The sequence below is a fragment of the Macaca thibetana genome, chromosome 6, assembly GCF_024542745.1.
Source record: "Macaca thibetana thibetana isolate TM-01 chromosome 6, ASM2454274v1, whole genome shotgun sequence".
NCBI classification, from domain to species: domain Eukaryota; kingdom Metazoa; phylum Chordata; class Mammalia; order Primates; family Cercopithecidae; genus Macaca; species Macaca thibetana.
In genome coordinates this window covers 120,573,002-120,596,808 of record NC_065583.1, presented here as the reverse complement: position 1 = coordinate 120,596,808, position 23,807 = coordinate 120,573,002, and the positions used below count along the sequence as shown (strand labels likewise).

The window sequence follows — 23,807 nt, the reverse complement described above, 5'->3', positions numbered from 1 at the left end:
ATCAGCAAAGTGCCCATCTCTTGCCAATAACTTAGCTCTTATGTTTTGCAGAGCTCTAAATAAGGCATCTCTTTTGTCTCTTGAATATTTCTGGGATTTTGGTTCCAAGATTCCAGATGTTACAAATGGCAAATTTGGGTTTCGGTGTCTGACACAGAAACTCAGAATTTCCTTTATAGGAGACAGCTACTATGAATAAAAATGAAACTCTCAAATTTGAGAGTGGGATAATTTAAACAATCCACACAGGTATTCAATTACTTGCACATCAAGTCTCTAGTTAACAGGCATACGGAGGGAAGAGGGTTGAACTGAACTTCAGAGAAATAAACAGTTATATCAGTGGGGTTGCGTTAGGTTGAAAGACATTGCTTCAGGAAACCAGAGCAGGCAGATAGTGGGTTTCAGGATAGTGCTGTATTTTGAAATAGTCTCTGGTTACAGACTCAAAGCCAGCAGAAGTTAACGTGGAAGCAAATAACAGACTGTTATTTACCATCTACTTCTGATGAGGGTGTCGTCGTAATTCTATCTTCAGAGTGATAGATTGCAAAAGAGTGTGACAAAAGGCAGTTTGACAACGGGACTTGTGTACTCCTTAAAACTAATGTCCATTCAGTACAAGTAAATGTAAAAAACATTTTTTATTACATTACTTATCATAATCAACTGTAAGTTATTTCTCCAAATGAAGTGTTGCAAAATAATACTAGAATTTTCTTTGAATTGCTTTCAAATATTCATTCTGAACCTTATATGAGCCTACTTGATTGAAAAGTCAATTAATCCATGTTCTGAAATGGGAGACAATTATTTTAAGATTTGGCAACAGTAAAACATTAACATAATTGAAGGAACCTCATGGTCTGAAGAACACTGGGAAAGCATGCTCTGTGCTTTAAGCGTCTACAATTGCATTCATTACTCATATATGACCCAGGACACAAACAGACACAAATTATAATTAAAGAGCTAAAATCAGGATATAGACTAAAACAATCAATAAGAGGCATACTTAAACATAATGATAAAAAATCAATACAACTACGGATTGTGAATCAAAATGTTTTACTAGACACTTAAGGTTTCCATCTACATTATGTTTAGGAATTTTTTTAGCAATTTGGAAAATAACTAAATCAAGCTTTTCTATTCACTAAACTAACAAAGCTCCTTCTGAATACTTGGATAAATGGGGTTGAAGGAAAGATATCACGGAGGAAGAAATAGAAGGAAAAGAAAATAAATTTTATGTTTATTGAGTATCTACTAAATGATTGACAAGTTCCTAAGATATTTTTCTAACTATTCAAAAAATATATCTAGACTCAAATTCTTTAAAAATCTTGAAATCAATGTAGACTAATCACTTGAAATAAAGAATTTAACACAATTTTTGAACAAGTGTGTAAAAGTCTTCTGGTGTCTCTAATTGTCTTGTTCAATTCTCTGCATATGAAAATTTTAAAGGTCATAAAAATTCTTTCTGTTTAATATTCTATTCATGAATGCAGTCTTAAATAAAAATCCTACTTAGCTATTGACTGGTGAGTGAAAGAGTGGTGGATATAGGATTACATCTTGAAATTCACTTCCTCCGGAAGTCTTCCCTGCCTCCCCACACCAGGTGATGTCTCCACTGCACTCTGCACTTCCTCTTTGTCAGTGTCATCACATTAGTAAAGACTTATTCAGTGTCTGGCTCCCCTGATAGATCTAAACACTATAAGAACATGGATTACGTCTGCTTTTCATCTGGGTGCTCAGTGCTTAGCAAATAGTCTAGAGACATAAACAACACAATTATGTTGGTTTAATAAATTGACAAACCAATATTTTCAGGGCATCTTAAAAACAAGATGGACCACTTACATTATATTCTTATATGTGCCTAAATAGGGGCAGAAAATTCACAACAGGTAATTCAGGTAGGGCTTATTTAGTTTCATTTTCCTACTTGATCAATTGATTAACTTTTTAATCAAAACACCATTGGGCAAATCTTCAGGGCAGCACTTGCATAGGAGATTAGAGATTAGAGTTACAGTTATGCCACGAACTTGCCATGTGACCTTGAAAATCGTTGTCTGACCTTGCTGAGTTTCAGTATCTTACCCATTTGGTTCTCATTTGAGAGCCACTGCAAAGAGTTTTTGAGAGGGCTGAATAAAGTAATTTATATAAAAACATTCTGAAAACTGCACAAAATTTTAGGCACATACTACTGATGTTTGTAAGCTTTTGGGAGAGGTAGGAAAACTATTTTTATACTGTTAGAAACATTTTCAAGTTCTAAAAATTGCCAGTTGGTTACTTCATGAGCATGGTAAGTAGGCATACCATTTTATCAGTTTCAAAAACAATATCAGTCTTCAGTTTTGATAGATAACACTTTTCTCTATTTGAAATCTATATATCGCATGTGTGTAAGAATAAAATATTAGCCGTTATATTTTGAAGGTTAATCATGTGAAGAAATGTTAATGTTTTATTTGCAGCATTAAAACACTCTATGAACTTTGTTTACAAGATCTAAAAAAACTAGGTGGCAAGAAATTTTACTAAAACTAGATGATGGAATTTCTCGATTGTTCAAAACTGTAAGCTTCTCCTAAATACAGAAATATTTCTATTTGTTTTTTGAAAACTTATGGGATCCTAGAGACAGGTTGTTTAATTGAGAAACCATTTGCAACACTGACTCCAATTCATGCTACCCTTATTGTTGACCACGCACCAAATAAGGAAAGAAATGGCTTCTTCTGACTTTTTAGAATTATGCTTACAAATAAGCAAAAGCAGTGATGAAATTGCTAGGCCGAGAAACAAAATCACTCCCTTGAGAGAAAAAAAAAAAAGACCCCCAATACCAAGAATCCCTAAATAAAAATCTCACGTGCTAAATTTTGGTGCTGTGGATTTTTTTCTATGACTGTTCAATATCTTGTTAAATCTGGTTATCCATTTGTTGGAGCCAACAGTCATAAACTTTCCCATTCCTGAGTACCTGTCATCCTCAGACCCCTTCCTTACTTGGACACTTGCTGTGCACTGAATGAGTTTGTGAACCAAACATCACCATAATGTCAGGGTAACTTTTCTAATTCCTCATTTTACTATGATGATATCATCCACTTATTTGGTGTTAATCTGTGGTGTTTATTGACCTTGCTGAGTTATAATGTCTTATCCATTTGGTTCTCTTTTGAGAGAGAGCCATTGCAAAGAGCTTTTGAGAGGACTGAATAGGGTAACTTACATGAAAGCATTCTGAAGACTCTGCACAGAATTTTAGGCTATAATATATATTATATTATCCTCACAATAATTTATCTATGTGCTTTATGTTATTTTTATTCTGTATCACCAGTGAGGAAATGAAGGTTTACGAAGTTGAAGTAACTTGCCCCTATGATGATACAGCCAATGAGTAGCAGATCTGAGGTCAAAATTGAGGTCCCCCTTAATTGCAAAACCTATAGGTTAACCAGTACATGCCTAGAATATAAGTAAATACAGGAATGGAAAAGGTCAGGTCCCCTTCCTTGAAGAATTAAATCATAAGGGAAGTTTTGAACTTTCACAGGAAAAGCAATTGGTGTCAGGTATAAGATCTACATAATGTCACTTAATCTTCCAACTCACGAGCAGACATTATTATCACCACTTTATAGATGAGAAATCTGAGACTCAGAGAGGTTAAGGAACTTGGCTAAAACCACAGAGGTAATATATGACAGACATGTGAGTCCAAGTCAGTTTTGCTTATCTCTAAATCGTGTCTCCATTGTGCCTGGCTTACCCTAGATCTTTCAATTCCTAATTCTAGGGACAAAATTGGCCTGTGAGCCTGGGGTGGGACTGAGGCTGTAAGTAGGGGCTGAGTGGGTTCAACTGTGGTAACTAGAGAGAGAGAAGTCCTAGAGTATAGTTCGGCTTAAGGAAAAGTGATCCTGTCAGTGTTTGTATGCATTGTGCACTGCCCTGCACTTTTCCTCTGAATATTCTACATAGGAGAAAAATCACAACACTTTTCAGTCCATCCAACCAAAGGTAACAATGTGCTAGGGGCTACAATAGAAATCCGGATGTTTCAGTAACAGCAAAAGAAAACAGCTTATTGTTGTTGTTTTTGTTTTGTAACAGAATATATAAAACTTAGGGTGCCACATACTAGCTCTCTCTCAGGACCAGGTAAGAAATTTGTAACAGTCATTTACACAATTAGGCTATTATTAATAAGGCAATAGGACTGGTTCTGGTTTTTGCTTTCAATGTTACCACTAATTTTATTTCTATTGGTTCAGTGGAGTTAAGTGACTTTTCCAAGTTTGGAAAGTGATAAATAATGGACTCTTGGTGAAAACTTTAGCTTACCTCTAAATTTTAGAGAATAAGCCATTTTTATATTAGATATTTTTTTTTTGTTAAATTTACCACCTTAAAAATGTAGAAGTAATTTCAGAACACATAATTGTTATTTCATTGGTCAGATGATATTCAGTAAAATCATTTATGGCAAAATTCTGAGTTAAATTTGACTTATTTTTGTTTGATATATACGCTATAAATGAGTCTTAAGGGATTGAACTTATATTTGAAAATAAAACAAACTTTGGTCAAAGAAACAAAATTATAACTATGGGTTTTTAAGGCTCACCAGGGCACTGGATGGTGAAATGCATGAGGCAGCAATTATTCTTCTAAATATTCTATAAGTGACCCTAACAAAAACACACAATGCTTCGAAATAAACACAGCTGAAAGATACAGACTAGGAAGCTACTTTCTACATGGAATTTTGTTCAACAGCTAATCAAACCAACCAGCTTCCCTTCCTTCTTTACTTCCTCCCTTCCCTTCCCTTCCCTTCCTTCCCTCCCTCCTTCCCTCCTTCCTTCCTTCCTTCCCTTCCCTTCCTTCCCTCCCTCCTTCCCTCCTTCCTTCCTTCCCTTCCCTTCCTTCCCTCCCTCCTTCCTTCCCTTCACTTCTTTCCTTCTCTCCTTCCCTTCTTCCTTCCTTCCCTCCTTCCTTCTCTCCTTCCCTTCTTCCTTCCTTCCCTCCTTCCTTCCCTCCTTCCTTCCTTCCCTTCTTTCCCTCCCTCCTTCCCTCCTTCCTTCCTTCCTTCCTTCCCTCCTTCCTTCCTTCCTTTCCCTTCTTTCCCTCCCTCCTTCCCTTCCTTCTTTCCCTCCTTCCTTCCCTCCCTTCCCTTCTTTCCCTCCCTCCCTCTTTCCTTCCTTCCTTCCCTTCCCTTCTTTCCCTCCCTCCTTCCCTCCTTCCTTCCTTCCCTCCTTCCTTCCCTTCCTTCCTTCCTTCCCTTCCCTTCTTTCCCTCCCTCCCTCCTTCCTTCCTTCCTTCCTTCCTTCCTTCCTTCCTTCCTTCCTTCCTTCCCTCCCTCCTTCCTTCCCTTCCTTCCTTCCCTTCCCTTCTTTCCCTCCCTCCCCCTCCTTCCTTCCTTCCTTCCTTCCTTCCTTCCTTCCTTCCTTCCTTCCTTCCTTCCTTCCTTCCTTCCTTCCTTCCTTCTTCCTTCCCTTCCTTCCTTCCTTCCCTTCCCTTCTTTCCCTCCCTCCTTCCTTCCTTCCTTCCTTCCTTCCTTCCCTCCCTCCTCCCTCCCTCCCTTCCCTTCCCTCCCTCCCTCCCTCCCTCCCTCCTTCCTTCCTTCCTTCCTTCCTTCCTTCCTTCCTCCCTCCCTCCCTCCCTCCCTCCCTTCCTTCTTTCCCTACCTCCCTCCTTCCTTCCCTTCCTTCCCTCCTTCCTTCTACCCACAAATGCATGTTTAGCATCTCCTACGTGCCCCCAGGCTATGCCAGCTGCCTGCTAGTAGTCATTGGTGAACACGATTCATGCCCAAAGAGAACTTAGAGCTGAATGAACCAAAAACTGAAACTCAAGGGTAATAAAAAATTTGACTGGGCTTACATTTATTTAAAGTATCAGGGCAACAAGAAAAGAAGGAATAGAAAATATTTATAGAAATAAAAAATAACATTTTAATTATATACATTTAAGGAAAAAATGTATATAATTAAGAAGAAGGTGATCAGGTATGAAGCTCATGCCTGTAATCCCAGCACTTTGGGAAGCGAAGGCGGACAGGTATCTTGAGCCCAGGAGTTGGAAACCAGCCTGGGAAACATGGCTAGATCCCATCTCTACAAAAAAGAGACAAGTTAGCCAGGCATGGTGGTGCATGCCTGGGGTCCTAGCTACTTGGGAAGCCGGAGTGGGAGGAACACTTGAACCTGGGAAATCGAGGCTGTAGCGAGTTGTGATTGTGCCACTGAACTCCAGCACTCCAGCCTGGCTGACAGAGTGAGACCTTATCTCTAACAAACAAACAAACAACCCAAGAAGATGATTTTTCAGATCATCAACATTAAAAACAAATCCAGTGAGCTATTTTTGGTGAAATGCTAGTTTGTAACACTGGCCTGGGGGAAATATTTGGCCTCAACCAGTCAATTCTCACCCTTCTGTTAGAGTGGAAAGAGCACAGGAGAGATACATTTGTACGGAAGTTCCTATTTCAGCCCAGTGTGGGTCTAAATAAGGGCTTCATGAACAGGGGTACAGAGATGGGTCCTGGTGCCTCCTTACAAAAGCTTGCAAACCAGAAAGAATCTTACCTCAGAAAAAATATCTCTGTAACCTATGGTAGTAAGCTTTTTCTCAATAAAACATATCAGTACTGCTTACAACATTAAAACGGACAAATGGTCCCTTTGAATCCTTCTTATACACATAAAGAAAAAATAAGCATGCCTTAGTAGGGCAATCAGTCCTGGAATAGTCCAGAATGAGCCGAATTAGGGATGTGTAAAATATAAACTTGATAGAGCATATAAGACCTGTTTCAGAGTAAATATTTAGGATACTTGCCATGTCAAAAAGAGTTCCCCCCCACAAGATGGTATTATGAACATTTTCAAAAATACAGAAAAATTGAAACAAGTTTACAGTGAACACCTGTGTATCTATTGTTTAGATTCCAACAGTGACATTTAAGAGACTGCTTCTTAACAGGTGATTATCATATTAGGTGAGCAATTATTTAGATGAGACTCATCTGAATAATATTTAGGATTGTGCCTATGTTGAACCTAAGTTATAAGCCTCTATGTTTTCTTCTGGAGTCTATTTTGAAGAGTGGACTTTGTACAGGAAAGACAATGTGTTTTTTTCTATGTCATATAAAGCACAAAATAAATTGGAATTTCTAAATCTTACTAACAAAAATAAATTCAGGATAAAAAGTAAATCTAAAGATACGCTCAAGATTATGAGTTATCCAAATCAATACCCATTTAAGTGATAAAAGCTATCAACCATGAAGTTTTATTCCAGTTTAGTCCTAGGTAAAATGTTTTTGGAATTCTCTGAAATAAGAAAATTGTTGGTAAGTTATAAGTCAGTCAAGCACGTGGGAATGAGATGATTGGGAACTTTCCACTGTTACTGATATTGTACAAACTAAACTATGATATTTATAAATCAAGAGATGTTTTAGTAAGCAAGATGTTTTTGGGTTTTCTGTGGGTTTTATTATTTTGTTTCCTTTTGATATATTTTAAATGAACATTATATAAACATTTGGCCTTGTTATGAACAAGACATAGTACTTTTCTAATAAACGAAAAAAATCTCAACCTCAATAACTCTATTTTTATTCAATTATTTCTGATGTGGCTAGTGTAAAAGTCAGCTTGCTAACTTCTCAGCAATTTGAAATGCAGGTCAAGGTCAGACGACATCACAAGAGTGACAGAGAAAACCTAATTTTAGTCTCCATGAAACTGAAGAACTCAACACAAATGACTACTGAACACTCAGCCCATGTTTGGAGTTGTACGCTTGCAAAAGCATCCTATCAGGAAGGAGCAAGTACTGCAGAGAGTCGTGCAAGAAGCTAGTGTGCTCTCAGGTGCTCCCAGAGCTGTGGGAAATCTCAGATTCAGACTATTGACTTCTCAAGTACATTCAAAGAATGTGTACTTGCAACTCTAATATAAACTCATTAAAGCAGAAGTTCAGAGAAAATAGCTAATACAGCTATAAATAGCAGAAAGTAGCATTTTCCAAAAAAGTTAATGTTAATACTTTGTTTAAAAGCATATTATAAAATTGTCAATACTAAGTAGAATCTAATTACTCCTGAAAAGCATTTCTCATTTAAAATCTATTAATTAAAATATGCACCAAAATGTTGATCAAGTTATTTCTGGGTAATAGAATGATAGACATTTTAAAATTTTATTTTCCATAATGTTTATATTTTCTACAATAAAAAAGATGACTTTTATAATCAGAATAAATGAAATACATGTTATTAAAAAACTGGAGTAGTCAAGTTTCTTTTTTTCCCACCAGGAATTTTAGGTTTTTAGTTTATTAGACTTCAAACAAAGGTCAAGAGTAAGACTTTTGAATCATATTAAATTAAACATGTCTCACAGATATTTTACACATTGGTGAGATGTTAAGTGGTCAGAGAGAGAAGTCCTGAGAAGCCAGATAGGCATACACATCATTTAACACCTATGATGGTATTATTTAAAATCAAATCATTAATAGAAGCAGCATGATGCAGTTTGCAGAAGCACAACTAGAGAAGACAAGAAGTCTGCCTTACAGAGCGTAAGAAGAGGAATGGCGAGGAAAAAGCAAGAGAGAGAAAGAAGCAGAGCTCTTAATAGATGTAAAGAAATCCACTTCGTGCCAGTTTGCAAGGAAATTTTCCTTTATGAAGAGCCGAGCTCTTAATAGATGTAAAGAAACCCACTTCGTGCCAGTCTGCAAGGATATTTTCCTTTATGAGGAGCTAGATGTTTGCACAGCGCCCTCTTGTGAAGAGAGGTTTTTGTGACTGTACCTTCACCCCAAGAGCCAAGAGCTTCAAGCATCCTTCCAGAGCAATTGCTTAGCTTTCATCAGCTGAGGATTAACTTCCAAGGCTTTTTGAGGATGCATGTATGGGTATGAGTAACACACAGCCTTGACATCCGAATTCTCTATTATTAAATGTGCACATAAATATTCCACAGAGTTGTGCTTCTTAATGATAATGCTTTAAAAAGAACTTCCTAAAATAGGAAATTAGCATCTATGTTTGTTCCCATGACTTGTGAAACTTGCTCTTTTGCTCTGATGAATGCTGTTTTTCCAATTGGTAAAAGAAAATTGAAAAATTGAAAATTGGGGACTATATTAAAAATCAAAAATTGTACATTCATCTTAAAAATATGGAGACATTTATTTATAAAACATTAGTATGCTTATGAGTGCCATTTGAAAATGCATTAGGCACCTGAAATTTCATATGATAGTCACTGACAAAAATATTACCATTTGAGTAATATGAGAATTAGAAACATTTGGTGTGCTTGATTTAGCATGTTAATTAGAAGAAAAATCTTTATTCATGTAAATGATTCCACTGATTTGCAATTATCTGGATAACTGCTCAGCAGGAAAAACCAAATTTTAGATACTTCTCCCAAAAAAATAAATTACTGTGGAATATGGTACAATGTATGCAGGAAGAGTTGTGCTTTATGTGATATGCTGACTCAAAACAGGAGAGAAAATGACTTCTCACATTCAGTTGAACAATTGATTGGGAAGTGAGTACAGTCAGTGTCTGTGCTATGTATTTATTGAGGAGCTCATTCATTGCTACTCACTTTCCTACTCAAACCATCATGAAAAACATGCTTAGAACTCTGAGCTAGGTAAATGAGAATGTGTGGCTTAGCACATATCATAATTTAAAAGCAATGGCAACACCAAAGGATGGGTTGGGGTGTCCCTCCATAACCACTACAAGGTTTTCCAAACCCACCACAAATAAACATATCAAAAATAAAAACGATGTGCTTTCTATGTAAATGCAAATTCAAGACAAGTCCCCAAGATCCCTTGGCTTCCAATCAATTATCATCACTTCTCAATCTACTACTATCTAGAAATTCTACTGTGGCCTTTGCTGAAAGTTCAGAGCATTCATTGATGCGTATCATTGTATTCATGTGGAGGAGATGACATGAGGCAGACAAGGATGAGAACAAGTCTGTGTAGAAAACTACACATATCTAGTTCTTGTGCAATGGACTTTTGAATAGGTTTGTGAAAAAGACTAACGCCTCCCAACTGTATCTCCATCCCTGACATTTTGCCTGGTTTTCAGAATAGTATATCAATCTCCTTCTTGGACACTGACATATGGATATTCAATAGTCTCAGGTTGAATTCTTTCCAGGGAGATTGTGCAAAATTTTGGAGTGGACAGTTTATTTGGAGAAGAGGCAGGAAGGCGATTCTAGGAAGCAAAAGTTAGGTGACGGGGAAGTGGGATAGCCAAGGAAGAAAAGTTAATAGAATGCATATTAATAAGCAGGGGCAGATGGGGCCCAATCTCCCCAGGGACCTTTTGAGGGACCATATATACACATGCCTCAGGACTGTCCCACTGGAGAATGTGGAACCCGGGGTATATGAGCACCAACTCTGGACCCTCAATGTTAGAGTGTTGCCACTGGGAATGTTAAAAACTCCTGTAAATGGTCTCAGCAGGCTTCTTTGTACTGCAGAAAGCCCCCAGGTACCTGAGACTGGGAAAGTGACTGAGTCTGCCATAGCCTCAGGAGAACTCTAGAGTGGGTGGATGTAAATGGGGTACTGCTCCAAGCATTTTCCACAAACAGGACTATCAAACTCAAGATGCTGAAACAGAACCACCCCACCACTAAACCTACTCCTCCCTTGAACTCCCCAAGCTCAATAAATAAAAACACACATTTCCAATGTGCTCAGGCCAAAAACCCTTGAATCATCTTTGACTCATCTCTTTTTCTCTCTCTCTATGTAAAAATCCATCATCAAACACAGTTAGCTCTGGTTTCAAAACATTGCCAAAATCTGATCACTTCTCGCCATCTTCACTGCCATCACTATTGTCTCCTTCCAAGGCTACTGCAGTGGCCTCATAACCATTTTCCCTGCTTCTACTCTTGCTGCAACTCTATTCTTCACAGAGCACCCACAGTGATCCTTTGAAAATGTATGCCATTTCTCTGCTCAAAACCCTTTACTGGTTTCCCACTCCATTTGGGATAAAATCCAAACTCTGTACCTTGGTTTTCAAAAGACCTCTCCTCTCTTTCTGGACTCCTTTTCTATTCTCTCTCTTGCTTACTTGGTTCCCACAATACTCATCTTCTTCCTGTTCCTTAAACACAATGTGTCTCCTCCTAAGGAGCTTTGTATTTGCTATTTCTTTTTCCTGAAACACTCTTCTTTTGAGAATCTGCATAATTCACTTTTTGTTAAGATTTAAATGTCAGTTTAACAGACAGGGATACCCATTCTGACTTTTTAATCTAAAATCACACTTCCATTACTATTTCTTTACTCTGCATTAACTTTTTTTTCATAGAACTAACCATCACGACACACATTTTGAATGTGTTTATGTATTTCATATATTTTGTACTATCCTCCCCACAAAAAAATTAAATTCTTTCAGAGGAGAGACATGTTGATTCACTGCTGTTTGGCCAACAACTAGAATAGGGCTGGATAGTGGTAACGGTTTGATATTATTTGCTAAGTGAATTAATTCACTGTTCTGAGAGCCAGATGAGATAAATATTGATACTTATTAAACACTTCAATGTTATGATTGATATTACTCTATAAAAAGTGTAAACAGCCTCTGCTCTCCAGAAGTATGAATATCCAGGGTGTAGTGAAATTACCAGAGTTTAGGACCTGCAAGCTTGTCCAACCCACGGCTGTGGGCTACATGGCCCAGGATGGCTTTGAATGTGGCCCAACACAAATTCATAAACTATCTTAAAACATTATATGAGATTTTTTGTTTTTTGTTTTTATTTATTTTTTTGCTCATCAGCTGTTGTGTTAGTGTATTTTATGTGTGGCCCAAGACAATTCTTCCAATGTGGCCCAGGGAAGCCAAAAGATCGAACATCCCTGGGAGGGTAGATCACTCTGTTATGAGCAATGGTAGTTAGGAACAGAAAGGAAAGAAAGGTTGAGACTGGACTGTGAAGGAACTTGAATGATATGTTAGGAGTGGGACTTTTGTTACATTTAGAAGTGAAAAGTTACCAAGTGTTTCTGAACAAGGGAGTGAAATAATAAAAGCAGAATTCATTTCAGAACAATTGATATTTTGATTCTACTTGCAAGGACTTGAGCAGGAAAGACTGGAGTTAGAGAAACAATGTCATGAACTTTTCCCACCTTGAATCCTCCTTTTTCCCAATATTCAAGACACTGGCATATGTACTGGCATATATGTACTATTTGCATCTTTTCAACTTAGTTGGAAGACTACTGTGTCATCAAATATTTTTCATACTCAGTTAAGGTGGTTTTTGATCTTACTGCGGATGTTAAACTACCATACCTTGTTTAGCTGAAAAAAAGGTCTGCCCATGATTTCTCTGGAATTGAAAGTGAACCTACTATAGATGTGAAAAGCTCATATCCATTCTTCTTCAGGTTATCTGACAACTTTATAACTAAAGTATTAGAAAAAGATAAATTTGGGCATGAATATGCTATAGGTTATCTGGTGAGATATAGGTATGAGTCAACAGGAATAAACACGTCAAATGCATCTGTAGTGCTCAGCAAAGTTTCTTTACATCTCTAATTTGTTTTCTACCCATAGCAAAATGCAAACTGCAGTCTTCTTTTCTCTAAAGGAGTGTTATAAAGAAAAAGAGTGGAATATGCTCATGTTCTACTAGACTCTGAACCTCCTGGGGCTGTGTAACCCTGGGACTGCCCAGCACAGTAGGAGTGAAATAAATGTATGTTAAATGAATCCATCAAACTTATTAGAAGATAGACTCCAGGGAAATTTCATTATTTTGTTTGAAATTCTGCCTTCCCTCATGTAATGAATGTTTAATTCTGTTTTGTTCCAGAAAGGACTCAAGGCTTCTCTATTTCCTTTAGTAATTAGCTTAAATAAACCATGTCATCCATTTCTCTACCTACCCAATGGACAATAGAAGAAGGTTACGTGTCTCATAGCTTTATCTGTACCTTGATATGTTTGAGAATATTTCATATACATAAACCAGCAATGATCATTTGAGGAAATAAACCAGTAAACTTTACAAGCAATTACGATTTGAGGATATAAACTTTAAATTCTAGAATGTTGGACACATCTTTGAAAATAATTCCCAATAACTAATTGAATCTATTAGTTTATGTTACAAGCCAATTTGGTTCAAAGTTTTAAAATGAAGAAAAAATTGTATAAGTAGAAGTTAAAGTTCTAAGCATAGTGGAATGAAATCATCTACTCTCAACTCAATATTTTCACTCAGTTTATCAAATTATTTGAAAAGTAAACATGTGGCTGCACAGAGAACAGTGGATCCTGAGCTATTACTCCTGCTTGTGGGGCACAGAGAAGGCCTTCAGACCTGTGCCTGCCACCACCCCACCCCCAGCCAACACCACCTCCAGTGTGACTGTGCACACAGGCTCCAGCAAGTGCCTCCTGCCCACCTCTCTAAGCTGCATTGCCTCTGCCACTCTGGTGAACATCTGCAGGGAGGCAGGCAGCCCTGCACCCACTAGCACTTCACTGCAGCTGTCCCATCTCAGCACCCCCCAGCTGAGTGGATTCCAAACCTTGAAGAGCGAGAGAACAAAGTTGGGGCCTCATACAAGTACCCCAGAGTTAGTGCACACAGTCCAGAAGTTGGGAGCTGAGCGTTGGACCCCTAAAATCTTCCAGAAATGAAGCCAGCCAGCTGAATCCACCTTATACCACAATCAAACCCTCAAGGTCATCAAATAGGATAAAAGGAAAAAAAAATTCAAACGTCAGCAACCTCAAAAATTAAAGGTAGAAAACTGCACAAAGATGGGAAAGAATCAGCACAAGAACCCTGAAAACAAAAAAGGCCAGAGTGCCTTTTCTTCCTCCAAACAACCGCATCCCTTCTAAAGCAAGGCTCTGAACCAGGTTGAGATGGCTGAAATGACAGAAATAGAAATCAAAATATGGACTGGAATGAAGATCACTGAAGTACAGAAGTACGTTGAAACCCAATGGAAGCAAGCTAAAAATAATGATAAAACAATGCAGGAACTGACAGACAAACAGCCAGCATAGACAAGAATGTCACCAACCTTATAGAGCTGAAAACATTAGAATTTCATAATGCAATTATAAGTACTAATAATAGAATAGCCCAAGTGGAGGAAAAAATCTCAGAAATCTTGGAGTTTGAAGACTGGCTCTCTAAAATAAGACAGCCAGACAAGAATAGAGAAAACAGAATGAAAAGGAACGAACAAAACTGAGAAATACGAGATTATGTAAAGAGACTGAATCTACGACTCACTGGTGTCCCTGAAATACATGAGGAGAATAAAGCCAACTTGTAAAACATATTTGAGAGTGTTATCCATGAGAACTTCCCTAACCTAGTTATAGAGGCCAACATTTAAATTCAGGAAATGAAGAAAACCCCGGTAAGATACTTCACAAGAAGGTCATCCCCAAGACATACAATCATTAGATTATCCAAGGTTGAAATCAAATAAAACATGTTAAAGGCATCTAGCAAGGTAAGGTCACCTACAAAGGGAAGCCCATCAGACTAACTGTGGACCTTTCAGCAGAAACTCTACAAGCCAGAAGAGATTGAGGGCCAATATTCACCATTCTTAAAAAAAAAATTCCAACCAACAATTTCATATCTGGCCAAACTAAGCATCATAAGTGAAGGGGAAATAATATCCTGTTCAGACAAGCAAATACTGAGGGAATGTGTTACCACCAGACATGCCTTACAAGAATTCCTGAAAGAAACACTAAATATAGAAAGGAAAGATCATTACCAGCCACTACAAAAACACACTGAAGTGTACAGACCAATGACTCTATAAAACAACCATATAAACAAGTCTGCAAAATAACCAGCTAACATCATGATGACAGAATCAAATTCACACATAACAATATTAATCTTAAATGTAAATTGACTAAATGCTTCAATTAAAAGACACAGAGCGGCAAGCTGGACAAAGAACCGAGACCCATCGGTATGCTGTCTTCAAGAGACCCATCTCACATGCAGTGATACACACAGGCTCAAAATAAAGGGATGGAGAAAAATCTACCAAGCAAATGAAAAACAGAAAAAACCAGGGGTTGCAATCCTAGTTTCTGACAAAAAAGACTTTAAACCAACAAAGATAAAAAAGACAAAGAAGGGCATTACATCATGGTAAAGGGTTCAATTCAATAAGAAGATCTAATTATCCTAAATATATATGCACCCAACAGACAGAAGCACTCAGATTCATAAAGCAAGTTCTTAGAGACCTTCAAAGAGACCTACACTCCCACACAATAATAGCAGGAGGCTTTAACATCACCGAAAATATCAGATCATCAAGACAGGAAATTAAGATATTCAGGACCTGAACTCAGCACTGGATCAACGGGACCTGATAGATATCTACAGAAGTCTCCACCCAAAAACAACAGAATATACATTCTTCTCATTGCCACAACCACATACTCTAAAATTGATCACATCATCAGAAGTAAAACACTACTCAGCAAATGCAAAAGAACTGAAATAATAACAAACAATCTCTTGGACCAGAGTGCAATCGAATTAGAAGCCAAGGCTAAGAATTTAACTTAAAACCATGCAATCACATGGAAATTGAATGCCTTTCCTCCTGAACTCCTGAATGCCTTTCGGGTAAATAAGGAAATAAAAGCAGAAATCAGTAAGTTTTTTGAAACAAATGAGAACAAAGATACAACACACCAGAACCTCTGGAAAACAGCTAAGGCAGTGTTAGGACACACATTTATAGCACTAAATGCCCAAATCAAAAAGTTAGAAAGATCTAAAGTCAACAACCTAACATCACAACTAAAAGAACTAGAGAACCAAGAGCAAACAAATTCCAAAGCCAGCAGAAGACAAGAAATAACCAAAATCAGAGCTGAAGTGAAGAATATTGAGACACAGAAAACCATTCAAAAGATGAGTGAATCCAGGAGCTGTTTTTTTTCTTTTTTCTTTTTTTTAATTAATAAACTACATAGACCACTAGCTAGACTAATAAAGAAGAAAAGAGAGAAGATTCAGATAAACACAATCAGAAATGATAAGGGGGATATTACTATTGACCCCACAGAAATACAAACAACCATCAGAGAATATTATGAACGCCTTTATGCACATAAACTAGAATCGCTAGAAGAAATGGATAAATTCCTGGACACATATACTCTCCCAAGACTGAATCAGGAAGAAACTGAATCTCTGAACAGACTAATAAAAAGCACTGAAATTGAGTCAATAATAAATAGCTTACCAACCAAAAAAATCCCAGGACCAGACAGATTCACATCCGAATTCTACCAGATGTACAAAGAAGAGCTGGTACCATTCCTGCTGAAACTATTCCCCAAAACTGAGAAGGATGGACTCCTGCCTAACTCATTCTACAAGGCCAGCATCTTCCTGAGGCAAATACTGGTAGAAATACAACAAAAATTTAAAAATTAGGCCAATATTCTTGATGAACATTGATGTAAAAATCCTTAATAAAATACTGGCAAACCAAATCCAGCATCACATCAAAAAGCTTATCCACCACAATCAAGTAGGCTTCTTCCCTGAGATGCAATATTGGTTCAACATATACAAATCAATAAATGTTATTCATCACATAAACAGAACTAACTAAAGACACAAAACCCACAATTATCTCAAAAGATGCGGAAAAAGACCTTGATAAAATTCAATATTGCTTCATGTTAAAAACTTTCAATAAACTAGGCATTGAAGGAACATCACTCAAAATAATAAGAGCCATCAATGACATACCCACAGTCAACATCATACTGAATGGGAAAAAGCTGGAAGCATTACCGCTGAAAATGGGCACAAGACAAGGATGACCTCTCTCACCACTCCTATTCATCATTTTGGAAGTCCTGGCCAGGGAAGTTAGGTAAGAGAAGGAAATAAAGGCATTCAAACAGGAAGAATGGAAGTCAAAATATCCTAGTTTGCAGATTACACAATCCTATATCTAGAAAACCACATAGTCTCAGCCCAAAAGTTTCTTAAAGTGATAAACAACTTCAGCAAAGTTTCAGGATATGAAATTAGTGTGAAAATAACTAGCATTCCTATACACCAGCAACAGTCAAGCTGAGAACCAAATCAGGAACGCAATCCCATTCACAATCACCAGAAAAAGAGTAAAATACCTAAGAATACAGCTAACCAGAGAGGTGAAAAATCTCTACAAGGAGAACTATATAACACTGCTCGAACAAATGAGAGATGACATTAAAAAAAATAGAAAAACATTCCATGATCATGGACAGAAAGAATCAATATTGTTAAAATGGCCATACTGCCCAAAGCAATTTATAGATTCAGTGCTATTTTTGTTAAATTACCATTGAGATTCTTCACAGAACGAGAAAAAACTATTTTAAAATTCATATGGAACCAAAAAAGAGCCTGAATAGCTAAGGCAATCTTCAGCAAAAACAACAAAGCTACAAGCATCATGCTACCCAACTTCAAACTATACTACAGGGCCACAGTAACCAAAACGGCACGGTACTAGTACAAAAACAGACACATAGACAAACGCAACAGGATAGAGAACCTTGGAATAAGACCATATACCTACAACTATCTGATTTTTGACAAACCTAACAAAAGCAAGCACTGGGGAAAGGATTCCCTATTCCATAAATGACACTGGGATAGCTGGCTAACTATATGCAGAAGATTGGACCCCTTCTTTATACCATATACAAAACTTAACATGTATCAAATAGTTAAATGTAAATCTCAAAGTTTAAAAACCCTGGAAGACAACCTAGGCAATACCATCTTGGACACAGAAACAGGTAAAGATGTCACGGCAGGCCGGGTGCGGCGGCTCATGCCTGTAATCCTAGCACTTTGGGAGACTGAGGCAGGCAGATCACGAGGTCAGGAGATCGAGAATATCCTGGCTAACACAGTGAAACCCCCTCTCTACTAAAAATACAAAAAATTAGCTGAGCGTGGTGGCAGGCACCTGTAATCCCAGCTACTTGGGAGGCTGAGGCAGGACAATGGCATGAACCCTGGAGGCAGAGGTTGCAGTGAGCTAAGATCGTGCCACTGCACTCCAGCCTGGGTGACAGAGCAAGACTCTGTCTCAAAAAAAACAAAACAAAAAAAGATGTCATGACAAAGACACCAAAAGCAATTGCAAAAAAGAAAATCGACAAATGGGATCTAATTAAACCAAAGAGCTCTTGCACAGGAAAGGAAGCTATCAACAGAGAGAGCCTATAAAATGGGAGAAAATTTTTGCAAACTATTTATTCAACAAAGGTCTAATATCCAGCGTCTATAAGGAACTTAAACAAATTTACAAGAAAAAAACAACCCTATTAAAAAGTGGGGAAATAACATGAACAGGCACTTTTCAAAAGAAGACATACATGCAGCCAACAATCATATGAAAAAGTTCTCAACATCACTGATCATTAAAGAAATGCAAATAAAAACCACAATGAAATACCATCTCACACCAGTCAGAATGGCCAGTGTCAAAAAGTCAAAAAATAACAGACGCTGGTGAGATTATGAAGAAAGAACACTTATACACTGTTGGTGGGAGTGTAAATTAGTTCAACCATTGTAGAAGACAGTGTGGCAATTCCTCAAAGACCTAAAAAAGAAATACCATTTGATCCAGCAATCCCATTACTGGGTGTATACCCAAAGGAATAGAAATTGTTCTATTATAATGACATAGGCATGTGTATGATCATTGTAGCACTATTCATGATAGCAAAGACATAGAGTTAACCTACATACTCCTCAATGATAGACTGGATAAAAAAAAATGTGGTGCATATACACCATGGAATACTCTGCAGCCATAAAAAAGAATGAGATCATGTCCTTTGCAGGAAAATGGATAGAGCTGGGGGCCATTATCTTTAGCAAACTAATGCAGGAACAGAAAACCAAATACCATATATTCTCACTTATTAGTGGGAGCTAAATGATGTGAACACATGGACACAAAGTGGAGAATGACACACACTAGGGCCTACCAGAGGGCAGAAAGTGGGAGGAAAACTAACTAATGGGTACTAGGCTTAATACTTGGGTGACAAAATAGTGTGTACAGCAAGCCCCTGTGACTCAAGTTTACCTATATAACAAACCTGCACATGCACCCCTGAACTTAAATGTTAAAAAAGAGAACTCAGAATAAAAAAAGAAAGAAAAGTAAATACAAGTATACAGTCCTCTGTCTCCTACGTTCTAAGGATTAAAAGCTCTAAGAAAGAAAACTGTTAGAAAAATACATAGTGAATTAAGAAAAAATTATTCCTCATAGTTCCTACATTGTGTATTTGCTTATACTATGTTCACCCTTTTAGGTACGTTTGTGCAAAATGAAAAAGGAATAAAACCCAACATTTTTAGAGGATAATTCATGCTACTGAAAACAATCATGAGGAAATGCTGGGCTGAAACTAGTGACAAGATTTTGCATTGTGCCACATGGCTGTCACATTTTTGCCCATATTATTTATGAGATTTCTTCAAAGTTTTTATACCAGGTCATTCTTAAGGAATTCTTTGCTCAGGACAAAGTCCAAGTTAGCATCTTTCAGACCCCTGCTGTCTCTCCACCTCCTCTCCACACACACCCATTTATAGGGAAAGGCAAGGGCAGAAAGCAGATTTGGAAGAGAAAAAGGATAGAGGAGCATGAGTGTGTGTGTCCATGTGTGTGTTTGTGTGTGTGTGAGATGTGTCCTGCTTTACCACAGTCCAGGCAGCTTATAGGGAAGTCTGTGTTCAATATCAGCACTTCAGGCCTCTCTAGCAGGCCCTTGTTTCCTTCCTGGTCTTCACTGCCTAGTGCATGGCAACTAAGCCACAACACCCAAACCTGAGAAAAATCATCCCATCCCAGGGCTAAAAAAGTGACTCTAATGATGTGTCTGCCTAACAATCAATAGTTCATTTAAATTGATTGTCTGATACATAAGTAATTTCCTTATAACCTTCTGACTTTTAGCACCACTGATCTAAGAATCACACCAAAAAAAGTGCTGTCAGAATGCAAAAATGGTTTTCTGTTTGAATAATATTTATTTTTTATGACCATACGAATGATAAATATTCATGACAGAAATTTGGAAGATTCAGAAAAGTAAATTTAAAAAAAAATCACCTATACCCAGAGGCAACTTGTAAATCTGGCTCATTTTCTTTATTTGTATATGTATATACATATATTTCTGCATCTAATTTTAACATTCAATTGAGATTTGATATATATAATTTTTGGATTCTGCTTTGCATTCATGGTTTACTATAAGCCATTTTCTCTATCATTTGATGTCATTTGAAAACATTTTTAATGGTTGAGAAGATTCTATTGGCTGGGTCTAATATCAAAATTTATTTAAACATTAGTTTATGTGAAATATGTAAAATATACCTAGGTTCTCAATATTATAGGCATTTTTATGGTGAATATCTTTGAACATAAATATTTTAATATCCCAAATTACTTCCATAATCCAAATATCTACAAGCAGAATTACTAAAGGGTAGAATTTTAAAAATACCAATGTTTTTTTTAGATTTAGGGGCTACACGTGCAGGTTTGTTACATGGGCATATTGTGTGATGCTGAGGTTTGGGGCGGTGCTGATCCTATTACCCTGGTAGTGAGCATTGTACCCAGTAGTTAGTATTTCATCCCTTATTCCCCTTTCCCCTCCCCGCTTTTGGAGTCCTCAGTGTCTACTCTTACCATCTTTGTGTCCATGTGTTAAAGAGTAGGAGTAATTTTGAGGCTTCAAGCTTCTGCTAATTTTTAAGCATTTTTCTGAAATAAAACTTTCAAATTAGTTCAAAAATCAATGTAACAGATGACATCTGTCAATATGCATTATTATATGCATAAATCATATGCATTTTATTATGATTTTGTAAAAGATTGACACAACATAATTCAAAATAACTTATTTACTACAAAGAAGACTCACCACATGAAAATTAGTCAGAATCTAAGGCAATTAAAAATTATTAAAAGAGTCCGGGCGCGGTGGCTCACGTCTGTAATCCCAGCACTTTGGGAGGCCAAGGCGGGCAGATCACAAGGTCAAAGATCGAGACCATCCTGGCTAACATGGTGAAACCCTGTCTCTACTAAAAATACAAAAAATTAGCCGGGCGTGGTGGCAGGCACCTGTAGTCCCAGCTACTCGGGAGGCTGAGGCTGGAGAATGGCATGAACCCCGGGTGGTGGAGCTGGCAGTGAGCCAAGATCGTGCCACTGCAGTCTAACCTGGGCGACAGAGTGAGACTCCATCTCAAAAACAAAACAAACAAACAAACAAAAAATTATTAAAAGACGAAAAATATCCCATCATATAAATACTCAATTTTGGCCATATTTTATGAAAAGGCCAAAAGCAATTAAAAAAAAAAAAAAAAGAGAGAGAAAGAAGTAGGAAAAAAAGAAGAAAGCCATGTGGCTATTATTACAGCAACATGATGTTGGTCAACCACTTCAAGTTTTTGTGGTCAGTGAGGTCACAAGAGCTACAGGCTGACATTTCAAACAAATTATGCACATCGAGGTCACATTGCTCTACTTCAGGCAGTTTCTCATAATTGTAGTGTTCTGTTTTCAAGAGGTCCTTGACTTAAAAATGTCCTTGTGTGCCCTCTAGTGTTTAAATTCATCAAAGCTTTTGAGAAGTTCATATCTTGCTTCTAAACTCCAGTTGAACACCATTTCATTCTTAGACCAAGTGTTTATCTGTATCTGAAGGGGACCAACATACATCTTGTTCCAAAATTTTTAAGGTTTACTTATTTTTTTTTAATTTCAAAGGGAGCTAGAGTAGGGGTTGGAAAATGACCACAGGGCAAATCCTGCCCACTACTTTTTTTCTTTTTGTAAAGAAAGTTTATTAGAACGTATCATGCTCATTCATTACAGATTGTCTATGGATAACTGCATTTGCTCTGCAACAGCAGAGTTAGGTAGTTACTTCAGAGTTCTTATGGTCCCAAAAGGCTAAAATACTTACTATCTGGCTGGTCACAGAAAAAGTTTGCTGACCCTGGAGCTAGAGCTCTGATAATTAGATTGGATACCATGACATTTTACAATGTCCTTTAATTCCACTCCCTTTCCATCGACCCCCGGAATACTAGTTAAAACAAAGACCTTTGTGGGCCAGTCCATTAGCTTTGTGGTCCAGGTACAAACTTTGTAGTTTTAGTGAAACCATTCGTTGTTTTTTATTTTTGTAATATTTACTTAGCATGATAATATCAACTCCGTTCTGATGACTTTGACATTAATATGATTATATTGGAGAGAATATAATGAGATCAAAGCTCTTTACTCATCAAGACCAGGAACTGAAGAACTTTTTCCTCCTTTGCTACCTCATCTCTTAGCTAGAACTTAGATAATCAGTATCCTCATTCCTATTTTTACACAATTAATAATAATATTTGCAATTATTTTGAGAAACATATATGATCTTTCTCAAATAAAGTAAACATACCATTTATAATTAATATGGAATTTAGTTTAAGTCCATGCTTGATTTAAATCTCACACAATCACCTCTTTTATATACTAACGAAAGCACAGTACGCAATAATAAAGCCACGGTCCTGTGTGGTCAACTTACAGGATACCTTCTTTCCTCAGTGCAAATACCACGTCTTTCTAAGTCCCTCTAATATTTTATCCTCTCTTTTGTGTATCTGGAAGCTTTATTGAAACATCTTACTCCTTATCTGAAATAGTTGACGTATAGTTCATAAGAGCTTTTTTTAAATATGGTTTCCAGGAAATGGATCTATTTTATCACTTTCTAACTTAATATGTGACTTCTGTTTCAGAATAGTTACAGCCATTCTTTTCTTCAAAGGTACACATCAGCAATAGCCTGGCCAGAAATTTTGTACAATGATAGGAGAAAACGAAAAACTAGGGGCTTAGAAAAGTGAATGAAAACAGTTTTTGGTTGATTATTTTGTTCATGAAAAGACATCTTTTTCTCGTGACATACATTCATGGCCATTGTAGATTACATGCCTGGAGCTGCCCTTCTCAGCCTTTCAATCTTTCATTACATGAATATTCTTTACTCTGTTCTTTATAGTCCCCCATTTCCCTGACACCAACCCCCCACTACAATCCTCTTCTCTGTATTTGACACAGAAATCATTTAAACACAAACCCAAATACAAACACTGCATAGATTTACCATATGGAATCACATATGTCAAATTTCTGAATCAAATAATGCAAACCCACAATGTTACTTTCCAAATATATACAACAACAACAACTGAATGGGTGCTGAAACATATTACTTATTAAAGGTGCTCAATGTTAAAAGCAATTAAAATAAAATTCAGAAAAAAGTGATATCATACCTCTATTCCATAAGCAAAAAAATTCCAAACTTACCTGCAAAAGAAAAGAACAATAAATCTCAAATCAGAGGATTTTTTTCTAGTAAATTAGGCAAAACTGTCATCATAAATATAGTTATTTCTTAATTATCACTGTGTATATCATTCTCTGTAAATAATGCTTATTGGTTCTTATAGATACCAACAGGGCTGGCAGTGACATTCTCTAAAGGCCAAATCTCACTGTGCATAGGGTCATTTTCCATATGTAGTCTGCTTCATAAGAAA

General features: G+C 37.1%; 1 protein-coding gene across 10 annotated transcripts in view; it reads right to left on the bottom strand.

The window, feature by feature from the left end:
* The window catches only part of PDE4D (phosphodiesterase 4D), a 1,590,976-nt gene that overhangs the window by 390,404 nt on the left and 1,176,765 nt on the right, over positions 1–23,807 (bottom strand). The gene's annotated exons all lie outside the window — the stretch shown is intronic.